The 25,105-nt window shown below is 42.6% G+C and overlaps 1 long non-coding RNA gene across 1 annotated transcript in view; it reads left to right on the plus strand.

The window, feature by feature from the left end:
* LOC147205308 (uncharacterized) overlaps positions 1-25,105 on the plus strand; it is a 170,031-nt gene that overhangs the window by 121,932 nt on the left and 22,994 nt on the right. The gene's annotated exons all lie outside the window — the stretch shown is intronic.

Consider the following 25,105-nt stretch of genomic DNA (forward strand, 5'->3'; position numbering starts at 1 on the left):
ATCGGAGTGTCTTCATTTCTGCTGAGCTTGGCAATGTCTCTTTCAGTTTCTAAAGTAATAGTCTGGATGGGCAGAACCACTTATTCTGAAGAACATTCTATTATTGATCTTCAGCATCGTGTGAAAAGCACAAGGCCATAAGTTACATTTTGTCAGTCTGTTGGTTGCCAAGCAAAATTTTCCCAAACTAACGCAAACAATTTCCGCAACTTGGGGGATGTTGCCGATACCAAGAAAGAAAACATATTTCAAACTGGATCACAATATCATTTATGTAAAGGACATTTTAAGGAGGGCGGCACGATGGTCGACTGATTAGCACGTCTGCCCCACAGTGCAGGGGTGTAGGGTTCGATTCTGGCCCCGGCCTCCCTGTGTGGAGGTGGCATGTTCTCCCTGTGCCTGCATGGGTTTTTCTCCGGGTATTCCGGTTTCCTCCCACATTCCAAAATCATGCATGCCAGGTTAATGTAACACTCTAAACTGTGCCTCGGTTTAAGTGTAAGTGCGAATGGTTGTTCGTCTCTGTGTGGCCTGCGATTGGCTGGCAACCGGTTCAGGGTGCCCCCCACCTACTGCCTGAAGACAGCTGGGATTGGCTCCAGCACACCCGGCGACTCTCGTGAAGATAAGCGGATCAGAAAATGGACAGACGGACAAAAAAATAAAATCCGTTTGCCAGAAACTGAAAATACTCCTTCTTTGGACCCTGTCAGTCATGCGTCCTAACTCGGTGATCACTTTCTCCTGCTTATGGTACCACTGGCCCCGATTAATGAGCAGGTGGGTCGTCCATTTGAAAAAGAAATACACACCACACCTTGTATAGACACCTCATTCTTTAAAACTGTCTCTACGGCTTGGTGGCTGTAATTACCTTTACTATGACAAATACCTGCTGCAGAACAGACGTATCTGTAAAGCTTAATTTCACGATAGAGTTTCAAGAGAAATTGCAGCTGTCTGCAGCGCAGAATGTTCTGGTAGAAGCTGTTCAACATTTCCGTTGAACCACAACTAATTACAACAAAAGCTTTGGCGCTCCTTGCGTTTGTGTAGCAGTCACTGTATGAGAAAATAAGCTGTTCTTTGACATTCTCTAGCTTCTCAAAACCTATTTTGGTTGAATCAAAAAATCTGATTTCAAATTTCCATCCCTTTATTCAGAAAGAGAACATGATTTCAAATTGACCCTGCTTGGTTCCCTAACATGCCAGAAAGTAGGCAAAAATGTTGATGATCATTTATGAAGGATTTCGCAAGTGTCTTACTTGGATTTTACATTGAGATAGTCTGTATTCTTTCTTGGGGGACCAATATCTGAACATATTTACGGTTGAGAGGCTGAAATTCCAAAGAACTGCACAATTTGAAGTGAAACAAGGTCTCTAAATGATCAACCGATTATCAAAATAGTCATTTAAGTTCACGTTCGATTAGTTGTCGATTAACTGATTAATTGCTGTGCTCTCCTGTGATTAATTGAAGACTAAATTGTTTTTTTTTTTATGTCACTGTGATTGTTCATGGTTGTTCTTCTATTCAATGTACCTTGCAATTCGCTGGTGACAGTTCCAGGATGTACCTTGCCCCTGGTCCGTAGTCAGCTGGGATCGGCTCCAGCCCGCCCGTGTCCCTACTGAGAATAAGAGGTTTAGAAAATGGAGGAATGGGAGTTTCCTGTGTGTACGAATGTTTTGAGTTGTTTCAAAACATACTCTACATGTTCAGTACATGCCAAAAGAAAAAAAAAAGAATATCATTCACGCTTCCAGAGTCAAAGTTGAACAAAATCAATGTCACTTTCTTGTATACTTTACACCCATGTTGTTACGTGCTTTGTAACATTACCTTATTTTCTTGCAAACCTGAGTGGTGGACACAACTGCGCAACTCACACGAATGGAATCTGCGCACGTTCGTGTCTGTGTGCCTCTGTGTATATGAGCGTTGTGTGTACCGTGGGGGCAGGGACATTGCTTTCACAGCCCATCACCTTCACTTCCACACCCAATTTGTCATGAATGTCACACGTCAAGATGAAAGCTGAGGAAGTCGCTGCAAGAAAATGGCTACTTCCACAACACAAATGGAAGAACAGAAGGGGGGGGGGGGGGCGCAATGGCTCTGGAAGAATCGCCAGTGGCTTTGCACGATGGACCAGATGAGACTTTTCGGATTTTCAAATGACAAATTACAAATCTGATTGATTTAATTTCTTGTTGATTGGGTTGAAGTGGGTCAACAATCACCGTCGCTACCCCGAAAAGCCGCGCCGTGTCGTGTGGCGGCGATGCTGACCCACTGGGTGTGGTAGGTGACATGGCTCTCAAGGCTTTGACTCTGACTGATGAGCTGCGCGGTTGGTACCGGGCATCTATAAACATCTGCCTCATTTTTGAGTGACAGGTCATTAGTAATTTAATCAGATTTTAGCTCCAGCGCTGGTTGTGATTATTGGTTCATATTACCCAACGCCACAGCTCCCCACAACGATTCTGCATGTAATTACAGCTGTTGATGGCTTCGTCTGCATTTCACTTTCCCACTTGCGTACGGAGTACGCGCTCCCTGTGAAACATGCATGTATTGTGACGCTTGTAATTATTTTTTCTCCGTGAGAAAGGTTAAAACAAAGAGCACTAATAATGACCTCTCACTATGATTAATATCTCCGGAACCCATGTCGAAAGCAACACAAAGAATCAGAAACTAGCGCTGGATTTTTGTGTCCTCCGCACGCACATTTCCATTCCGTTGCTTTTGTGTGGGCCTAAGCCGAGTGGTCCAAAAAGCCATTACAGACGGGTAATACTTGTAGCCGGAGGATTATGGATTATTGCCGTCTATGTTAGTGGCAAGCTGGGAACTATCATTGACATCTTCGCCAGGTCAAATCCAGCAGCATTAGCCTCTCAACTGGCTGACCCGCAGTCACAAAAAAGGGGCTCAAGCCCGAGACGTACACCACAATGCAAAAGATTACGACCTGCGAGGGTGTAGATTGAGTTTTGAAAGAATGATTTGTTCTAGATGACTGACTTGGCCAAGGAGGTTAAAGTTTCACCGCTGAGCTATTGTTTCTTAGTTAGGTTTAGGAGAAAGTGAAAGAGAGAAAACTTGACGGAATGACTCAAATCTTCATTGAGCAGTCAGTTTTAAACCAGGGAAGATGTATGTAATATACATTTCAGTTGATGTTCGAAGGAGCAGATCCATTTCCTCCCATTTCAGGCCATTTTCTTAATTTTCCTGAGATGGCTGATTGAATCTTAGGGACAATATTCTGGAATATATGGCAGATTGCAAAAAGGCTCCCAATTTTGCCACACATTGAAATAAGGATTGTTTGGCCGTGACGGAGGTCTGAACTTCATGTATTACTATATATGCTAATATTAGCATTGTGGTTTTTGTCCAATTAAAAGCTACAACAGGTAGTGTTTGCTTTCATGTCGGATAATAAAACTACTTTGTATGTAAATAACACTGGGTAACATTTTGAGGGGTTGGGGAAATCTGTTGTTGGATTTTTAATCATGATTAAAACTAAAATTGGCATACGGATTCCAAAATTGCAGTCTTTTTTTTCCAAAAACGTCAATTTTTTAAAAAATTCTCCACGTCTTACCAGATAAGCAATGTTCCACCGATTAAATGTAGTAAGACTTGCCAGCTCATTACGATGGGAATCATTTGCAGATCTATGAATGTGCATCTTTTTGGAGGTGCGGGGCGGGGGATGCTCAGGCGCGCCTTGATGACGCTCACCTCCCATTGGCTCAAACGTAACTCAAACCCCGTTTCCAGTGCATTTGGGGTTTGTCTCTGTATACATCACAGGCTGCTGAATGCCCGGTTGGCTGAGATGAATATTTAGCTCTTGATTGACACGTGATTTATTTTGGTACAATGTTCTCATTGAGTCTGTTGTGAAGCGGTATAGGGGGTTGCAATGGCAGAGGTTTCAACCTGATTAAATCCACCCTCTCAGTGAGATGGCTTCACAAAGGGCTTGCAGGCAAGCGCGGAGACCAGCCCTAACAGCCAGAATCCTGGAAACAAAAAGAATAAGATGTAATAACACAAACCTAACAGGCCAGGGCAGAATAAGAGAGCTATCCAGGCATATTGAATTGTCGGTCTCTATACATCTCTTTGGAAGTTGGATGGAAGGAGTGGGGTAAGCATTAAAGTGAAGCAGGGCTAAAGAGACATCTAGAAATATCTGAGTAAGCCATGAAGTATGAAGGAATGAAAGGTGCAAGTCACCCCCCCCCATTGGATGACTTAATTTGCACAGGAAAAGCCGGGTTCCCTCTGAAGAGCTTCCTCTCTCTCTGGTTTGCTTTCTTCTCCTCGTCCTCGCCTCTCTTTGGACTATAGCGTGACCTTCATTGGCGTTCCACCTGCAGGAAGCCATGTTTGATTCTCTGTCCACCGAGACGCTTGCTTGACAGTAGAATGGTGTCATAGGACCAAGTGGAGGAATTTCTCTTTCTCTGTCATCATTAAGGGGCTTCCCCCTATGGCGAGGGGGATGAAAAGTACGATTTAATGTTCTCCAGAGAGTGGCAGCAGAAGAAAAGCTCAAAGCCCCGCATGCTGGTTTCTGAGTGGGTCACTCCAGCCCTTGCAGCGAATGGGATGTCCCTGTGGAATTTGCCATAGACCGGCCTGAAAGGATGGGGATTAAGACTCTTTTAGGGATGGAAATGTAACAAAAGGAGCACTTTTATGATGTAGCAGCATAAAATGAAGGGTGGGGGCGGGTTGGGAGGGGGGGGGGTCATTGTGTTACTGATTGCAAAAGATCGTTGAAACAGGCAGCCCTGCGCCGCATGGAAGGCAGGCCCTGTGGGCTTAAATGGCTTGTACAAAATGACTTGTCTACATCAGGGACGGAGCGGCTCTCGTTTAAGGAGGCAGTGTAGAAGATTATTGGTTTGTTTCTATTTGGACCCGCCGCTCCTCCCTCCTTTCCCTCCCTCTCCCGCACTCTTTCCCTCCCCTCCGTCTGCTATCAACGCCGCGCTTGAATGTGGCGACAGAGTCCCAGTGAAAGTTGGGCAGAGTGAGAAGGTAATTAGCATCCCCTCAGGCGTGGCTAGGACAGAATAGGAGGCACTAGTGTATAGCCTGCGTGTGAATGGGAACACCATGCTTGATTTCGGAGGCAATCGTGACCAGATGCTGTGACTGTGCTCGAGGCAGAGGGCGAGGCAACGCCCGGGCAACGTCGCTATACTGGCAAATTGTAACTTGATGCTAATTACTAGATGAGTCTGATGTCAAATGCAGTTTTGCAGAAATTTTTATACATCTGGAAACTCTTTGATACTATCACCGGTTAGCAGTAAGATGGGGTTGTTTTGTTTTTTGTTATTTTCATTGCTGATTAAAAAAAAAGTCTCGTTTCTCCCAGCACATACATTCTGGTTTTTGACATATTTTCATTTTTTTGTTGACCTATAAAAGTTTGAGGATTTTACCATTTATAGCGATGAGGTTTCAGAAAAACTGAATCAAAGCTTCAATTCATAAATATTGCTACATTCCCTATGATATGATTATTATTATATTCTAATGATGCAAACCTGAGGTGTTACAGGAAAAAGAATGAGGGCAGGTTTAAGAATCAGTGCAAAATACTACAATTACTAAAATAGTAACATTTGTTGATCAGTGTACTGAATGATTTTTTTTGCTTCTGAAATGCCCGGTTTGCCATTGCAGTATATTTCTGTTAGTTCTGCTATATGTTTAGGATTGCTATTCACTCAACTGAGTGCAACTTTTGTCTTAGCCATGTGAAGACAAAATGATCAGAGTGGCCAGTGAACACTAGAGGGGGAGCTTAGCCATGATGCAGCCTTCGAGAAGCCCTGATAGAGGGAGCTGTTCTCAGAGCCCTTCCAAATCCATGCCTTGTATCCTCCCTCCGCCCACCAACACACCCTGCGCCCCCCTGCACCTCCATCACAGGCAGTGGGAGACCTCTAGAGATCAGAGGTCAAGGGTCAAGAAGAGCAACGGGCCTTTTTATTGACATTCTCCCTTGATCCTAAAAAGGGAGCATATTTGTGCATGTGTGAGAGAGTGTGTGTGTGTGTGTGTGTGTGTGTATATATATATATATATATATATATCAGAGAGGACAAGAGGGGTAAAAATCCATATATCTCTTTGACTATAGAAATGTAAAATATCTTTCTGACATGATATGAATACGTTCAATATGAGTTTGGTTGCATGCATGAGTAAATTACGATCTTCCTAAATTTTGTCCCCTGCGGGTAAGGGGGGGAGGGTGCAGGCTGCTAAATTGCTAAGTAGGTAAAGAGAACTTTGGGGGCTGGGGGTGTTCGCACACTATGATATGGAGCCCTTAAAAGGCCTCTGGAGGGAGTGTAATATCAAGAGCGGGATTACTCCCCAATCCCTCTCACTCGCCCTTTCTCCCCAGCTCACCCCCTCCCTTCTTCCCCGCATCATTTAAATGTCTAAAGAGTAACTGAATGAATTATCGTGAACATTTGACAAATTCATTGACTCTGCACTGTGACTCCGCCAACCGTTTTCTCTCATTTGCATCGAGTAAGACGTGGCTTTTGAGACTTTTCCACTTTACTTCCTCAAACAAAACAAAATAAATAAATGTGTGCCGGTTCAAATCTTACTCGTAATTCACATTCGAGACTTTTGAGGCGAGTGAGTGCGACTGTCTACGCTGAAAAATGGCACGTATCCATCCAGGCTGCACTCCTACGTATTTAGACTGTGCTAAATTCTTTCTCCCAAACTGAAGCCAGTAACAAAGTGAAAAGGAACCTTTGTGGGGGGATGGAATTTAGCGATGCACATAGACGGTTCTGTCTGACCTCGGTGTTCCCACATCAAAGAACCTCGCCAGCCCACTTCCCTCGACACGAGCTGAAAGGAGGTCTTTAGTGCGGAGGCTTGTGCTTGTGTAAATGTGTTGCACTGAAAGCTCCAGGCTGCAAGCTTACATGCTGCCAATATAGCAACAGTCAATGGTAACTCCAGGTTAGCGGGCTTTGGCAGAAGCTGGCTGGTCGTAAAAATGGAGAGTAGGCCGGATGGATTTACGTGCATTGTCTGTGCATCTTTGCTTAATTTGGTGTATCCTTTCCTTAAATTATGACCTCTTCCGCTTGCAATACCGCCACTTAAATATGTTTTAAATAATCCATTTTGGGGCACTCATTTATATTTATTTTCAAAACATCCACCCATATAGCGATACGTTTTGAGATGTAAATTTTAGTCAAGGCCGCAAGTAACTGAACCCACCATGCCTGCATGGAGACTTTTTAAAATGTCCGAGAAATATGGAAGCTTTGATGAAAACTCAGAACGTACTTAAGTGCCAGTAAGTGAAATGAAGGTGTATTATGGTGCACCTCAGCTTTTCTTTGGCTTTCCTGCTATTCTGCCAAAATCATCCGATTGTGTTCACTCTCTCAACGGCACAAACTCCCCTTTCCTGTGTACGAAAATATCGAAAGAAAGAAAACTCCAGCCATGCGCACAGTTTGACTATGTTTTGCAAGAGACCTATGCTAGGCACGAAAATAACGCCCTTCGTGTGTGAAACTTTAACGGAATACAGTTCCTGACATTTTTATAACAAGTCCCTCCTAACTTTTGTGAGAATCCACACACACATGATTTTGGAGTATTTACTTGCCCTCACAAGCCTGGAAAAAATACTTGCACATACATACACAGAGGGGACAAACACACCCACTGACCTTTGAGTTTCCGACCACAAGGCTGTTTGTCCCTGATCTTCAAACACAGCGGAGCATCAGTCAGCTCTTATTGTCGTTTTTCTTTTTCTTTTTTCGCCGTGTCTGAACTTTTGGTCGTCAACCATTTCTCTTCTCCTTGAGTATTCTTACAGGCTTTCACTCTGTTTGGCACAGCCTGCAGAGCATAGGTCATATTTAGTTTATCTCTTAGCTCGCCTCACACATCAGCAGTGCAACATATCCCAAAGAGATAGAAAAGGCTAATGTATGTAAATCCAAATTGTTGTATCGCTGGCACATATTTATTCCTTTTTTTTTATGGTAATCTTTTGATTTCCTTCCCCCTCTCATCCCATCCCTCCCCCCCGTCCTGGCTCAAAGTTCCTTTGCATCATAAACTTGAAGGATGCACAACTGTTTTCGTCCAAGGACAGTAACCCCGAGAGAACCCGAGCGAGATAGAAAATATTCAAAAGTATCTCATAAATCTTTTGTAATCCAACTTTGATGAATTCAACATTGTTTGAAGGGAATGTTGTAATTATAGGTGGTCAATAGAGCAAGCGCAATCTCTCTTCAGAATCTCATTTCAAACCAGTCAAACTGGAAATAACATTGGTGGTTATTCAAAAAGTTGGCCACATGAATCAGTATTCCCTTTTGTGTGTGTGTGCGTGTGTGTGTGTGCATGTGTGTGTGTGTGTGTGTGTGTGTGTGTGTAATTGAAACTGTATGCCGAACATATTTTAGCTCTTGGATGGCCAGTCTTGGCGTATAATTATTATGATTTTTTTTTTACAGCATTCATAATGCTTACATTCAATTAACCAATGAAGTGTGGCCATGTTTATTTTTAGCTTCATGAAAAATGAATGAAACTTCTCCGTGGAAGGCTATAAGACGTTTCCTGGCGGTGGCAAGCAGCAGCCTGCCATGCAGCCAGCTTGCTGCTTTGGAAACGTCAAGCCCGCAGAGCACATAATCGTTATTTGGTCCAGCTCCCAAAATGAGTGTTATCTTAATGAATAAACAAATTAACAAATAATATACCAAAAAAAAAAAAATCATCGGCAGAGAAGTTCATCAATTACAGGGATTAGTGGACCAAGAAGCATGTAATTTACACTGAGACATTTATAGGGCAACGATTATGCCACCTTCCCCATAAGCCGTTATTGTGATGAAATTTAGAGCAATAAAGCACCTTCCAGTTCCCCTGACAAATCCTCTACTCCTACTCAAAATCAAAAGGTGAAGCATTTAGCAGCCCGCCTCTAATTGATAAAGCCGTGTGACGAATTAATTGCCCTCCACACATCTAGCGCGCGCCCTCGAGGGTGGAAAGTCAGAAAATTAGCAGCTGTCAAAGCGAGGGATCCGATATGATAGACATCATATTCAAAGATGTTCTTTGTGATGATATAAATTGGTTGTTTGCTTTTCTCCACTGCATCCCGTGGTTCATGAAATATTGATGCCAGAATGAAACAGAAACTACTTGAGCTGTGTACACACATAAAAACAATCGACCAAGGTTGAGCATTTTCCCTTTTTTTCCAGCAACGGCTCAATTATTGGATGTTTTTAAAGATTTTCCTGAATGATTCTTCTGAGGTGAGCAGCGCAGTGGAAAATTGATTTAGATGTCTGCCTCACAGCGCAGAGGGTCCAATGTTCGATTCCAGGTCCTGGCCTTCCTGTGTGGAGTTCTACCCGTGCCTATGTGAGTTTTCTCCGGGTACTCGCTTGACAGGTTAATGGAACTCTATAAATTCTGCCCAAGGAGTAATTGTGAGTATGAAGAGTTTGTCAACCGGTTCAAAGCGTACCCCTCATCCTGATCGAAGACTGCTGGGAATGTGGGAGGAAACCGGAGTACCTGGAGAAAACCCACGCAGGCATGGGGAGAACATGCAAACCGGAGCCGGAATCGGACTCTGCACCTCTGCACTGTGAGGTGGACGTGCTAACCAGTGGACCACCGTGCCAATTATCTCAATGTTTTCCAAATCTCCTTGATGACACCCTTAAAACTCATTCAGTACCATCCAATTCTAGGTCAAGTTGAAAAGACGCTTAAAAACGTCTTTGGGAGTGAATGAGTTAAGCTTGGAAATCGCACAAGAGCGACAAAGTGGCTTTAGCACGGCGAGTGTCTTCTCGGCCAGGAGCTGTCAGATGCTCAGTCCTTTGTGAGAAGGCGGGTTGTCATTCTGAAGCAGTTATGAGTTGCCAGGTCAAAAGTCGTGACTCGTCCCAGCGTCACTGAACAAAGCAAACACCACATGATCTTGTTGGTTGATCGTCTGGCCCACATTGAAGAGGAAAAATCATTATTTGTAGTAAGGATATCTTTTGTGACATCAATCCTTCACTTTGCCTGACACATGTGGATTGTAAATTTATAAGCATTACTGTAAAGTGTTCCCGCCGACACATGTATTAATTTTTTGGTCAAAACAAGCTGTTGATGATACAAACACCAGAGTGAAACCTTCATTGTCTCAACTGGTGCACTGAGTCCTACTTTACGTCTTTCCCAACACTTTATTTCTCGTAATCTTCTGATGGAACCTATGGATTAGGAACGGCATCGCACACTAAGTAGGTTTCTGGCTCTCTTACCTGGGAATTTGCGCGAGACCCCTCTCGTCTCACTCAAGGAATGGGTTGGGGGGGCTTACATTGATAGGATGCACAGGCAAAGGAAATCTCCATGTCTCTCCTTTGATATGTATATTTCCAACCACTCTCAAATCGGATATTTTCATCCCTCCCCGCTCCACCATTGCCACCCGCTACAGTCGTCCTTCTTACTGAGGATCAGTTTGTTTTTACATCGTTTTGCCATACCAGAGTTGACACATGTATCGTGGCTTTGATATTGTGTGGACCGGCATTTTCACATACTTTGTTTGTATTTCATTGGCATCTCATAGACGTCTTTTTATTTGTGAAGGAAGGTTCAGTCTGCCCGGTTAATACTCTATGTTCACCGTTCTGGCAGAATGCTTATTTCTTTGACAGTCTCAGCCTTTCTGACCCTGTCTATGTAAAGATTTTCCTTGAATGACTTTCTTTAGGCTCCTAATTGGCATAAATAAGATTATGGTTGATAATGTTGCATTCGCTGGACTGCCGTGTCGGCAGCAAGGGAATGTAATGAATGACTGTAAGCCTGAAAAGTTGTCTTTCTCTATGTATCCTGTGATTGACTAGGGACCAGTCAGGTTTGCCTCATGGTTACAATAGTTTTGGATTTGTTTCGTTTTTTTTATTTCATTTAGATTTTTTTTTGGGGGGGGGGTGTTAGTTTTAATTAGTTTGTAGAGCAAATTTACAGGTTTTTTTCATTTTTGTTTTAGATCTTTATTTAGTTTGAGTATTAGTTTGAGTTTTTTAGTATACAGTTTTTTTTGTTGACTGCATGATGGTAATCGAGTATTGAGGAACTAAGTAACATAAACTGCTATTCTCAAATGACTGTTTGACCTTCCTTCTTCTGCATGGAGGTACAGCAATACTAAACTTAAAACAATCGAAAGCCACCCTGAAAGCTCACGTATGATTAACTGATGAAAAAGAAGGCCCGTTTCACTTTAATTAGTTCTAAACATAAGATGCAGTTTCAGTTAGGTTTCATTTTTGTTTTTATTTTCATTTCCTTAGCAAAATGTTTTGTTTTTTTCAATTTTAGGTTTACTTTCTCTCAACTATACACTGTAGCTTCCCACAACTCTGAACACCATCTGAAATATTGTGAATTGTGAATGGATCTTACGGTAATGGGTTCTTGAGCTACTTGTTACAGTTTTCAGGTTGGCAGGGAAAAGGTTTTGGTTACATCGGACGGAGCCACAATGCACATTCTGCACACGACAGTACTTTTACTACGATGTCAATTAGCAAGTATGATCATTTCCGTCCCCTCTGAGGTTGATTAACAGCGTTGTCTGCCTGCCATTCATCACTGCCCCGTGACCAGCCTGCAGTCGGTGTCGAGCGATGAGCTAATCTTTTCAAAAGCTTGCTGTAAATGTCAACAAAATATCCCGCTGGGTGTCCGTGTTTTCTTTTTGTTTCCCCTCTTCATCGTGTGATTTATGCTGTCGACCTTTTTCAAATGAACCGATGCTGATTCTTGACTTGTACTCATATTACTTGGCAGCGTCACATCCAATGCCTGTGCTTGTGTACGGCGCAGCGCTTTGCGTCACGTGAGACCCCAGACGTTGTGCGCATCCTTTATATTTTTAAAGTTATTAACGTAAGTCTCCTCACAAGGTGTAATGAGCACCTCCGCTCGATTGTTACCGTGGGTATTTCAATCCTCCGCCTGCGCCAGACACCACATTCTGATAATTTATGATTCCCATAGTCCCCCTCAGCAGGGATTAATTCTGAATTATTTATGCTCTTATGCGCACATAGAGCTGAAACATTTTAGTAGGTGTCAGACGCTCCGTCACAGGCGAAGCTAATGTGCTGACTAGCAGGGGAACTGATGGCACTCTCTTGTTATTTAAAGTCTTCGCTTTTTTTTTCTTTTCTTTTTTCATTCCTCTTGGGAGTCGAGGGGGGCAAAAGATGAAAATAATATTTCTCCTTAAATCGAAATATACAATTCAGTCAATGCTGGGGGGAGATTCTGACAGAAGCACTGCAGGAGGGAGCTTTTGCAGAAAGTTTGGAGTTCGTGGGGGGTTGCGAGCAGCCTTGTGGTGCTTTGTTTTGTCTGGGTAAATACCTTAGTCCGTCACCTTTGGCGTATCGCTGACGTCTGACCCTCTTTTTGATCGGATTAGTTTTTATTCAGCATTTTTTATTTTGTCGCATCAGGAATTGAATCAATTCAATCTTTTTTTTTCACAAATGAAAACGGATGGATGTTTGAACCCAGTGAAATGAAAGGGGCTGCAGGTTAATTGTTGCTTATGTTTTGCACATTTTGTACAGTTAGTCATTTCTAATATCATTAGGCAAATTAGGTGTGCGCAGATTTATTTGCTTATTAAGTCATTTAAACTCTCCAGTTGAAGATGAATGACCAACTCATTGTGCCCTTATAAACAGGAGGCCACATAAATCAGGTAATGCACGAACAACGTGTTTTGCATCGCGCTAATTAGTGCTGTTTTTAATTTGTCCGCTTCTGTTTCTCGGCGCCACATCTCACCGCAGTCTCATGAGTAATGGACGCAGTGATTCAGCCTCATTCATGTTATGGATACTCCCCCTCATGTGCGCTAATTAAATAAGAAGCTTTCTTTGAATGTGCGGAAAATATGAAAATTATTTTGGAATTAATTCTCAGTATGCTTTTTGGAGATGAGGTCAGCCTCGACAAAAAAAAAAAAAAAAAATCACACACACAGATACACACCACTGGGTCAGCGCTAAAGCCCTTATAACTCAAGTCAAGCTCTGTAATTGTGTTGGCAGCAGTATTGTCCTTGCCATAGGATCAGCGCGACTATTTCAGAGAAAGGTCCCCTTTCTCGCTGCCCAACAATGTCTAATAAATCCTGGGGTGGGGAACATTGATGCCGGGCACTGACTGTGACACAAAAGAGGGGAATTTGGGAAGAGGCTGCAGAGGATAATGAACAGTATTTTAACTCGGCAGTTTAACCTCAGAGCCTGTCACCACTGACCTTTCGCCAACCCCAGCGAGAGTCCGATTTCTCCTGAATCCGTTTTTTTTTCTTCCCTCTCCTCCCTCCTCCTTCACTCCCATCTCTCTTCATGCCCCTGCTTTGGCGTTCCCATCGCTTTTATTCTTCTGCTGACAGAGTACACTCGAGTAAAAGCGAGGGAGTTCTGTGGTGGTGGGAGGGCGTGGGGGTGGGGGGGGGGGAGCCAGCAGATTTGGGGCTGGGATGTGTAAGAAGTGTCAGTCCAAGACATTTACATGAAAAGCAGTTAGTAGTTGAAAGGCAAGCTGTTTCACAATCTGCCTGTACATTTTCTCCTTTTTTCTCTCTCTCTCTCACCCTTTCTCTAGTGGCTCAGTCCTCCCTCCATCTCTTTTATTGCCGTGGTCCATGCCTGGCGAATTGATGTGAGAGCAAGGGCGACCCCCACATGTCTGCAGCAGACTGGGAGGTGCAGCAGACTGGGAGGTGTTATTGTCTGTCACTGAGGCCTGCGCGACCATCATCCCGCATGACCTTTAGACAACCTTTTGCGTCACCTGAAGTTGACCTTGAAGGAATGTGGCTCCCTGCTTTTCCAGGTCTGCTGTCATCAGTACCTTGCAACTCATCTCGTTCCTTCATTTCCTTCACTCCTCGTGCTTTCCAATGCTGTTTTATCAACCACTCAACCTTTTTCTTTTGTGTTGTTGTTTTTTTTATCCCCCCGCTGCTACAAAGCAGAAGGTAGTAAGTGTAAATCAAGCTGAAGCATTTTCTTTCGCGGGGCCCTGATTAGTGCCGATGATGTTTCCAAAGAGGTGAGGGGGGGACAACTCAGAGGCCACAACAGCTGCTCTCCCCTCGTCACCACATCCAGATTAATGTCTCTGTCTCCCCCCCGCACTCTCACTCTCTTTCCTTGCACATTTCCAGCGTTATCAATATCGATCTGGCCGTGCACTTAGAACCTCTCTTGAACAATTGGCTCCTGTGGTTGATGTCGGCATTAATGGTGAGTGCTTGAGGATTGAGAGGAGGAGGGAGGATGATTTAACGCGTTTTGAAAGATTCATCTCATTCCACATGAATAACCTTACAGATGTCACAAAATGGGAATTCTCTGCGCTTTATCACAGTAATAGTTGCCCACTTTTGTCCTGTTTCACATCATCATATCCTCTAGTCTTTTGGCTCAATGTTGTGAATGGATATTTCATCGGGCCTGTGCGATGGAGGTCACAGTTGAGATGCTCGGGCTTGATGATGCGAGCCCTCCGCGATGTCCTGCCACTCCCCCCGCTTTTGATTCATGATCACAGGAGTCTGCCAACAAGTTGATGGGCTTCAGTCCATTCACTTCAATCACGTAATCAACTTGACAGTGGTCTCAAAAGGATATCATCTCGAAATACCCAATCGATTCTATTCATCTCGATTAATGGAAAGATTTGCCCAGGTATCCAAAGAATTAAGAAAAGAGTTAATAGAATAAAATGCTGACCACGTTTCACACAGATTAGGGATTGCCACGGCTAATGCTAATATTACTGAACAAAATTGCTTTTTTCTTTTCAATGTAATTTGATCAATGTCACGTTAGAAATGAATTTATGACCAGAAGCTATTTTGTGGTCAGGAATAGCTCAGTAGACTCTTTATGGTCACTTGTGAATGTATAGATACATTTCAATTACTAATTAAGATAAACAGAAGGAAAGACCTCATTTGAATGTTTCACTGTTTTGGTCTCGAACTAAAAGCAACCCAAAATCTTTGCCGTGAGAAATCAGTAATGGGCGATATTTGCCTGCAACAATCCATTGTGCTCCACCACAAAAAAAATAAATAAAAATAAAATAAAGCCAAAACAAGGTGTGGAAACAAGACGCTGATCAGATTGAAAAATAATGGCATTAAATTTTCACACGCAGCAAGCAGAATGAGTTTTTCCACTGCATCGTGTTGCACAACATAAATAATTATGCACGGGTGACTAATTTGAAGACACTGCATGCTAAGTATACAAATCCCCCTTTCTTCTCCTTGCTCCAGGCTTGGAGAGGAATAACACATAACCGCTAAACAAAGGCAGCATCAAGCTCATAAAATTAACATAGCAAATGACCCGAAGAAGAGGCTCGATAAATATTCCGATCTTATCATCTCTAAATACTGCGAGTCGTCTTTAAAGCAGCCAATGAAAACCCCCTCGTTAATCTTCCATACACTCAGATAAACTTTTTACAGGAAACCATCTTTCCAGCAACCCCACAGGGGTCGGGACAAGGGCGCCTTCTCCTCAAGTTGATAGATACTATTTTGGCGAGATCTACGACTTTTGTTCAGAGAGCTACACGCTAACCTTGGACTGAAACTCAATTTCGCTCTCTCTCCTCTGGTTTTGCATATCCTTCCTATTTGTAAAGTAGAAAGTACTGTCTGAAAGAGACAGTGTTTTAAAGCCGCGTCTCTATTCTCCATTCAAACACATCCACAAACGGGCCTGTGTGGTTTTGCGTGCGACGGGTGCACCCGTGCATTTGGTACTTTGTGTCAGCGGGTGAACACGTTTTCTTTCCCCGTCTTTCAAAGGCATTTATGCAAGTGAGGGGCTCGTACGAGACAGAGCGGTGTCTTCCTGCAGAGCAAAACAGTCATTGTTGAGAGGTGAGGGGAAGGGATCAATCAGCCTTACCTTCGCCTCCTGCCACACGTGTCGTGTTCTTCTGGCCTGTCAGTCTTATGGTATGTGCTGCAGGTAGATATGATGCATAATCCTGCTCGCTTGATTTAGCTCAGTTCCCCCCCCCCCCTTTTTTTTCTTTTTTTTTTCCCTTTTTTATCCTTCAAAGGGTACCTTGTGGTCATCTATGCCCATGCATTTCTAGTGAAAGCTGAGAATTACTAGCATGATGATTATTTCTTTTTTCGCTGTACATCATTGTTGTTGAAAAGAAATTATTGTATCGTCTTGATGAGACAATTTTAATACAACATTGATACCGATGTTTATTGCTACTGAAGCACCACTAGGGGAAAAAAAAGTGTGACAGCTGGGATGTTATGATTTGCTTACCTCAGCCAGCTGTAGTATTAGCTTGTCTACCATTGCATCCTATATCACCATACAAAGTGCTAAATTAGGTTTTAGACTTTTGAGCGCAATGCTGCTCTGTCTCGGGAGGGATACTGTATATGTATCATTTGCAATATACTCACAGATATCTTTTATCTACATCTTAAAAAAAAAAAACAACTCGTATTTGTCAACAGTTCAACTCAAGACAGAGAACTAAATAGCGTGTCAAGTGGATTGTCACATGCGGCACCGCACCAGTGCGGCGCCCAATTCTTGTTAACAATGATGATCTCGTGCCTCCTTTCTTCCCCGCCAATATTGACACCCGCCTCGCACATCAATGGCAGAAAATCCAACAGGTAGACAGAATGCAGAGCACATTGTGTTGCTCGTTCTCTCTGGGTAATAAGTTCCCTGGGGTGCCGCCCAAGTCGGTCGTACTGCTGTTTTCCGCTCCGTAAGAAACTCTGCGGAAATAATGAAAGACAGGAATAGAGTTGGAGCACTGATGGTGATGAGAATGGTCGGAAATCAGGACGGGATATAGATCAGTAAATATTTGGGAATCTGGGTGAATGAAGTAGAATTTGATTTTTATTCCCTTCCGTTGGTTTCCTTGTACCAGTCATTGGAGTCTTACAGAGCACATTTCAAACAAGAACATAACTTATTTATTGGCGAAAGTCAAGTTCAGCCTTTGTTCAGCGCATTTATTCCCCTTCTCTGTCAGATTGACAAATACCAACTGAAACTTAGATTTGAGGGTCATGAACTGCCTGTAAACAAACAAAGACTTTTCCTCTCATGCAGTCTTTGAGTGGATGAAGACTTCTCAAAATTAGTGAACCAAATAAGTGAGTCAATCAAACTATAAAGTACTCAATAAATGACGAGGCATAATGTGGGTCGCGTTCTAGTTCATCCTCAGACCTTTCACTCGTTAACATCGAGCGATGTCACATATGCTAATGCTCCAGTCTTTCAGCTTTCGATGAGTTTGTTTACTTCTACTTCAATTCTTCTTCTCCTTCACTCGTGTTCTTCACTTGTCTTTGCGCTTTATAAACTTCGACAGTTGGAATCTTAACTTTGTTGTGTGACTTCAGAGTTTTTTTTCACCTGCAGAACTCGAAATGCATATTGTGCAACCTCTGGAAACTTGAGAAAGTTCCATTCTTGTCATTATTTGTGTATTCTAACATTATCTGATCTGATGCCATAGCAGTAAGCAATCATGGGCAAGAAATAGGTCCTTATTTTATTCCCGTGACTATAACGTTCAATCACGCATACATCACACATTTATCGTTAGCACTGGCACTGACATTCAAGTGCAGATCTTGCGTTCATTTTGCACGGGAGCCTGTCGTGCTGTATCCTCCATAATGGACAATTGCACTTAAAACGTACACCCGATCCCGCCGTTTTATTAAACCGGGAGATATTTTGACCTCTTCTCCAATATTGCCATGAGTTAGCCCCCAGAGAAGAAGGGCGTACCTGAGGAGCGGAGCAATGATATTTGGAGTAATGGGACACACACTGCAGGTGTAACCTACCTTCTGCTTCTAATAAATGACGTCCAGCCTCTTAAAGACAATTCTATTACCTCCCCAGTCGTCTGCAATATGTCTCTGTCAGGGAAATGGATATGCACACGTGTTAGCAAATCAGTAGCCAAAGCCCTATCAATAGTGGCTGATCTCAAGATTTATGCCACTACTTAGTGTCACGCATTGCCTCGTACACATCTTTTACTGAAGCACCGGCGAGCCTTTACTTCTGGTTCCAAGTGTAACTAGTTCCTGAGGGTGTATGAAGTTGCTGACCGTTTGAAAACAAGAACATTTCCTCTTTTTTTTTTCTTCTCTCTTTACTATTTTTAGCACTCTTGACCTGCGATGGACCACTGGGATTAGATCATGATTTCTATAAGACTCAGCAAATGCTGCGAATGTCTATAATTTCTCACAGGAGTCGACACGTACACCCTCTTTTTTTTCCCAGTCTGGCTGCTGTTGTTTACTTGCAAAAGAAACATATGGTTTGACTTGCTCTGTATTATCCTACATTCTGTGTTTATTTTCCTTGCCGCTTTTTTGTTTCTCCTGCTGCTATTTTCTACTTCCCTCTGAATCCGAAATGAAACTCAGTGAGAACAGGGGAGTACGGGGTCCCAGCAGGAGTGAGGGTATCAGACCATCTCTCAGTGTCACATGTGGGGCTGGTTAAATCAGGGATAGACCTAAACACACGTGGATCACAGCTTTACATTAAAAAAATCAATAAATGGGGCCTCTGAGTCATGGCGTCATTTTGTGACTTCATATCAACAACTGCATACTGACGATATTGGAGCATGATGTTTATAATGAGAAATGCACTGGGGAAATAACCCTAATGGTGTCATGATGTTATCAGCCACTTCATTAGGTCCACTCGTACAATCCAACGAGATCCAGTACGACAGCTCGGCCATGAAATTCCGCCTTTCATGTGATGATTACGTTCGGTTTTGATGGATTCTATGATGTCATGTTAGCGATTGCTTCACCACCAACCACTACTGTTTGAAACTGTACGTCAGCCTTCCTGCTAGTGGTGGTTTTGCGAGTTCATTTGACGTAGTTAGACTCAGTAACTTACGAAAGGGATTTGGTTCAATTGAGTTATTTTTGTCAATCGACTATATTTGTTGATATTGGAAGTGTCTAAAGAAGCCAACCACTCACGGTTTGGTGTAATCATTGAAAATCACTCATTATTAAATGATATTTTGTACAAATATTTTTTATCAGAAATATTTTTAAAAATTGGGTACAAATTCCGATCCAAGGATGATCATAATAAATTCATCATGTAAAAAAACTGGCTGCCGCACTCCAGGAATAGTCTGTGTGCGGCATGAATCAATAGTCACATGATATATCGGGGTTCACAATTCACAGTTTTGCTGTTTTGCTGCTTTTGTTAATGTAATTTTTTTAAGTACTCTTACAGTTGTTACTCTATTGAGACAGTCGCCGATGGTGTATAGTGGTTCACTACCTGACTTGAGTGTGGGCAGCGTGGGATTGGTTGCCGCTCAGTGGGGTGTGGATGCGAGTGTGAATGGTTGTTCCTCTCTGTGTGTTCTTTGAGATTGTCTGGCGACCAGTTCAGGGTGTAATCCGCCTTTAACCTGAAGGCAGCTGTCTCTCGCCTCCAGTCTCGCAGTACAGCTACCATGAATATTTTAAAACTAGCGGCCATCGGAACTGCTGAAGCGAGCGATGCTAACCACCATTCCCATCCACCGGGCATTTTATTTTCATTCGTTCTGACTCCCACAGACGTATGAACCCATTTCTCGAATTCACAGAGTGTTATACTTTACCATGAAGAAAAGATGCACCCCCACCCCAAAAAAAAAAAAAAGTGATCACTCGACTGCAAGCGTTAAATGTTCAAATTCAACCTTAATGAGGATCACGTGACAGTCCGCATATGTGATTATGCGGGAACATGTGTTTGGTGAACAAACAGTTAAACTTATCGCATTTTAAATCACACCTTGTCCTCTTTAGGACAGATTAGAAAAACACACTTGTTGGAATAATAGAAGCTATGTTTCTATTAGATAAGGTGAGAACAGATCCGAGTCACCTTAGGTTCAACCGAGGCTGTGATGTCTGTTTAGGCTGCCAGTTAACACGCCACCTCCAGAACTAGGCACCCCTTGTTTTCTTCTCCCCTCTTTCGCGAAATTGTTTGTGTACTTTTTCAATTCTCATCATTTCCGTTTTCAACGATCCTCTTAAACTTTGACCTCGGCGGATATCGTCCCGTTTGCGCAGGCTGGACGCTCAGGCTGGGTGGCCAAAGTCGGTGATGTGGGGAAGGAGGAAAGGCTTTGCTGACTCCTTGGGATTTGTTTACACGTCGTGGAAGCTTTTAGGCGGGAGATTAAAGTTGGTAATGGGGCCAAGTGCTTTTCCCATCGTCTCCGGAATCCTCCTGACTTCTCCTGTCACTTTAACAGATGTTTTACTTTGGGGAAATGTAAACCACGTCTACATTTAGAATTTCAGTTATCGTCATTATATTATAGAGTGCTACTAGAAACTGTCAAGGGCCACTATCTGGTTACATTCTAAACAGCACATGGGGGGGGGGGGGGCAGACAGACGCTTTGTTTTCTTTGACCGACACGGTGTACAAAAACGAAGGAGTTAATTCATGTAGAAAATCAAGTCCTCTACCTATGACCCAGTGTTTATCGGCGTAAACTGCTCCGCTCTAATCCCTTTAGTGTGGAATTAATCCACTGTTGGTTACATACACACTGATTGGTATAACCTCTCACATAAGCTCCCTATATCTGTGTTAGCTCAGCCCACTTTTTTTTTTTTCCAAACACCGGTCCACCACCCAAAGAGGTCGGCAGGGAAAGGTTGATATCAAATGTGATGAATGACTTTCCGTCCGAAAATTGTGCAGAATGTCCTTGGGTTTAGACAAAACTATGTTTCCTTTTTTTCTGGGGCGTCTTTCATCTTGTGCACAAGGCCGACAATATTGACAGGAATAGAACCGTGAATCAGGCCGAGCAATGTTGAAATTTTTGCAAAAACTTCAGAGCTGCTGCTGTGAATCTCATCGTTTCGAAAGATGAGATCACCTTCACGTTATGTGAGGTCAACGAGCCTCTTCAAATGTCATTCATGTCGTCATTTTCCAAGTACGAAGTTATGATTCTGTGAGAATAAATACAGTGGTACCTTGACTTGAGTTTAATTCATTCGCAATTCACTTTACTCAAATAGATCCACTTCTATTTTCTACAAAATCTTGTTGTAACAGATAAAAGGTCCTTACTTGAGTAAAATATTGGTTTTAATGCAAAGTCCTCAAATAGAAAGTATATTTAGATTCCAAGACTATTCCAAAAGTTGTCATTGATCCTCGAATACAAATCAACTGTAAAAATGCCGCTGTTGAACAACACAATCAAAACTGACTGGGCATGACAGCCGCTTTTCTTCTATTCATCTCAAAGAAACAATTCTCCAAACTTCTCGCTCACCGGTTTAGTTCTGCCCACCAGCACCACACTTCAGCCAGCAGCGGTGATTTGCGAGCGACCCCGTGGCGTTAACTCCAGCAGGGTATTTTGCTAAGAGATGACATCTAATTAATATGCGATTTGAATCTGTTTCAATATACAGTAAATACAATATTGTACATAGAGCATATTTGACAATAAAGATGGAGCTGACCTTGACTGTGACCTTGAATATGACTTTGCAAAGTACCCTGGATTTGTCCAACAAGCCTCAGGCAAGTAATATTGAAAGCAACTACCTTTGTTCGGTGTTTGTCCATCTTCACGCCAGTAGGCCGCCACAGGAAGTAAATAAATCTGTGTTGAGTTTGCTTTAACCCTTTCAGGGACAACGGTCACTACAGTGGACATCTTATCGTGTTATCAGGATTTTTGACTTTATTTTGTTGAAAATATATTTCTTTCCCTAACTTTGTGGCCCCAAAAAGCTTCTTCGTAAGTTTGAACAATAGAGAGCTAAAGCGAGGTCATTTTAACAGGAGATAGATGCTATGACAAGAGTTACACATTCATGTTTTTTTTTTCTCCCCTCAACTGTTTTGTACAATGTTTTGGGGGAACAACAGAGCGCCTTACTGCGGCTGTTGAAATGCAATGCTTTTTATTCAGCAGCCACCGTGGCATCTTTTGTACATCAGCAAGCATCAAATGGCCAAACACAACTGATAAGCAACTCTCTGAGTCTTTGCCGCACATCCCTCACTGTGATAGCGCGCTCCCACGAAGTCTTTTCTGGGCCGCCATATAAACAAATTGGACATGAGTGATTTGACAGAGGCTGGGAGATAACAGTTCATCGCCCCGTACGCTATGAATAGAAAGAACTCGGATCCAGGGCCAAGACAACACTGCTTGCCCATCTGTATATTTGGATTAAAAAGAAAAGGGGGTGACAGATGTGGAGGGTTTCAAAGGGTCAGTTTGTGTAATTCCATCTCAATTAGCTTGGACGCCGGAGAATGTTCTGTTTTTGGCCTCCGTGTTCTGAAATGTCCCTAATTTGAGAAGAGGGAATGTACATTTATACAAATAATTGTGTATAACGAAACCGTTTTGGCCGAGTACAGTTTCAGTACGCCTGTCGGCCTTCCAATTTGGTGAGATTTGCGCTCACTTGTCCCACTGGCTATTTTAAAACATAAAAACTGCAAAAATGCATGTTCATTTTTCACAAGTTTACATGTCTCAGACTTGTGAGCGTGTCCGCCTCACAGTGCAGAGGCGCAGGGTTCGATTCCGGCTCCGGCCTTCCTGTGTGGCGTTTGCATGTTCTCCTCGTGTGAGCGCGAATGGTTGTTCGTCTATGTGTGCCCTGCGATTGGCTGGCAATCAGTTCAGGGTGTACGCCGCCTACTGCGGCTGGGATAGGCGGCGGCACGCCTGAGGAAAAAGGGATTAGAAAATGCATGGACGAATAAATGTCTCAGAAGTTTGAAAATATGATGCAAAATTTGAAAATGTCGAAAAAATCAGCACTACCTTAACATTGATGATAGTGGAGTCTTGAAGTGCTTTTCATCCGTATTTTTTGGTTTTCCTCGCCTAATCACGTACTTAATCTCCCCTTTGCAGAGACTGCTCCTTCTTATAAAACCTTGAAAAAATATCCACTATCCACTAATTGGAAAGTTGTATTTTATTTTTTTAAAGTATGAGTGATGCATGTCTTTTGGTGCTGTCACAGTCAATGCATAGCCGAGCAGCAGTACATAGATCACAATCACAAGAGCTGTTTGCTTGAATCTCACATTGCAGACAGAAAGCTATCTAGAGAGCGCCTGCCAAAAAAAATAAATAAAAGTGTGTATTTCTAATCCTTAGATGGCTCACAGGCGCAACAAATCTTATCTATCTACATGCTGTCAAAAACTGTCACTGCCATATCAAATGGAGGAGATGATACCCACAGAAGAGGTGCTGCGGGGTGGCGTATAAGGGGGAGAAAATCTTCAACGGTGTGGAATTTTGCACACATGGCGCACATGTACACAAATGCAGCAGGGAGAGAGAGAGAGAGCCCTTGTCAGTTGATAAACAAATGACAGACGAATGACATGTCGGAATACCTCCACCGGGGATGATCGCCATCAAGATTGTTGCTAGTAGCATCTCTTATGGAGGAAGGTGAGAAAGAAGAGGCCTTTTGCCCAAACAAACAAACAAACAAACAATCCGATAAACCGTCTGATTGCGTTGGCCATCAACTATGGCCCATCTAATCGCTGTCAATCTGGCTTGCGGGGTGTGAAAATGCGCTGACGATAAAATGATGGAAAGGTTGAATTGTAAAGAGGGAAGGAAAAGATGAGTTCTTGTATTGCTCTCGGGACATGGCCAGAACATCCCCCCCCCCCTCCAAACTACTCGTGAACGTTTTGTATGAAATAATAATAAAAAAAATGCTACACATACATACATATATATATATATATATATATATATATATATATATATATATATATATATATACTGTATTTCTTTTTCAAATTTGTACTTCTTTTTTCCAGGGGTTCCCTGACAATATTACATTACAATACATCCTCATGGGTGCTCAAATTTAGAAGTCCTTCTTCGATTGCAAGTATCCGCATTAGGCGTTCAAACTAACAGCGCAAAACATCACTTCACCAAACCGCTACTTTTGCTTGTCATCTATTCTTGACTACCGGCAATCATCGTGACATTGAAACACCCTGTTATGCTGGGAGTGGAGTGGTGGGGGGCGGGGGGGGGGGGGATACTTGAAATGCCAGCTTTGAGATGTGATTTATTTGATTACATATAACGGGCCAATTAGAACTTTCATGCAGATTTGATGTTCAAGGTGTAATTCTACACATTGTTTATAAAATAGCATTGTCAGTGTGGAATATATCAATATATATTTTTTTCAATTATGCAATTGTAAAATACATTTGCGTGCACCTGTTCTTATAGGCAAGCTTCTTTACAAGCACATACATTTGTATAGGGGCTATGTATTGTTTGAATGCCACGTACCCAGAGGTGAAGCCTGCAGATAATTGGCATCATGTCCACTGTTGGAGTTCTTGGCTGACCTGAGGAGAAAAAAAAATAACAAAACAAACAGTGTATGGAAATATAACAACAGGAATGCCACTTATTTATTCCATGAGTGGAAATATGAATATGGTGATGTCAGTGTTATGTTGTGTAGGTGTTGGATTGAGTGTGTATTTAAATTCATGCTCTGGCTGAAAATGCAACAAACAAGTGCTATATGTGTTCTGGATATTCATTTTTTTTTTAAATCATAAGGCGGGGGGGGGGGCAGTTGTTCCATATTGATTACTTTCTTAAAATAATCCATCCATTAAGCAGCCACGACATTGTGATCACTTGCACAAAATGATGAATAATGATGGCGTTATCCTAGATTTGTAGAACTGAGATGTGTCATAATAATCTCCCCTTTTGGTTTTGAAATAACACAACGTATCGCAGATATTAACCTATGCAGACTGCAAACTACCACCGCAATGAAGAATGT

This window comes from Hippocampus guttulatus, chromosome 5 (assembly GCF_054856545.1).
Source record: "Hippocampus guttulatus isolate MCC_2025c chromosome 5, RoL_Hgut_1.0, whole genome shotgun sequence".
Classification (NCBI taxonomy): Eukaryota; Metazoa; Chordata; class Actinopteri; order Syngnathiformes; family Syngnathidae; genus Hippocampus; species Hippocampus guttulatus.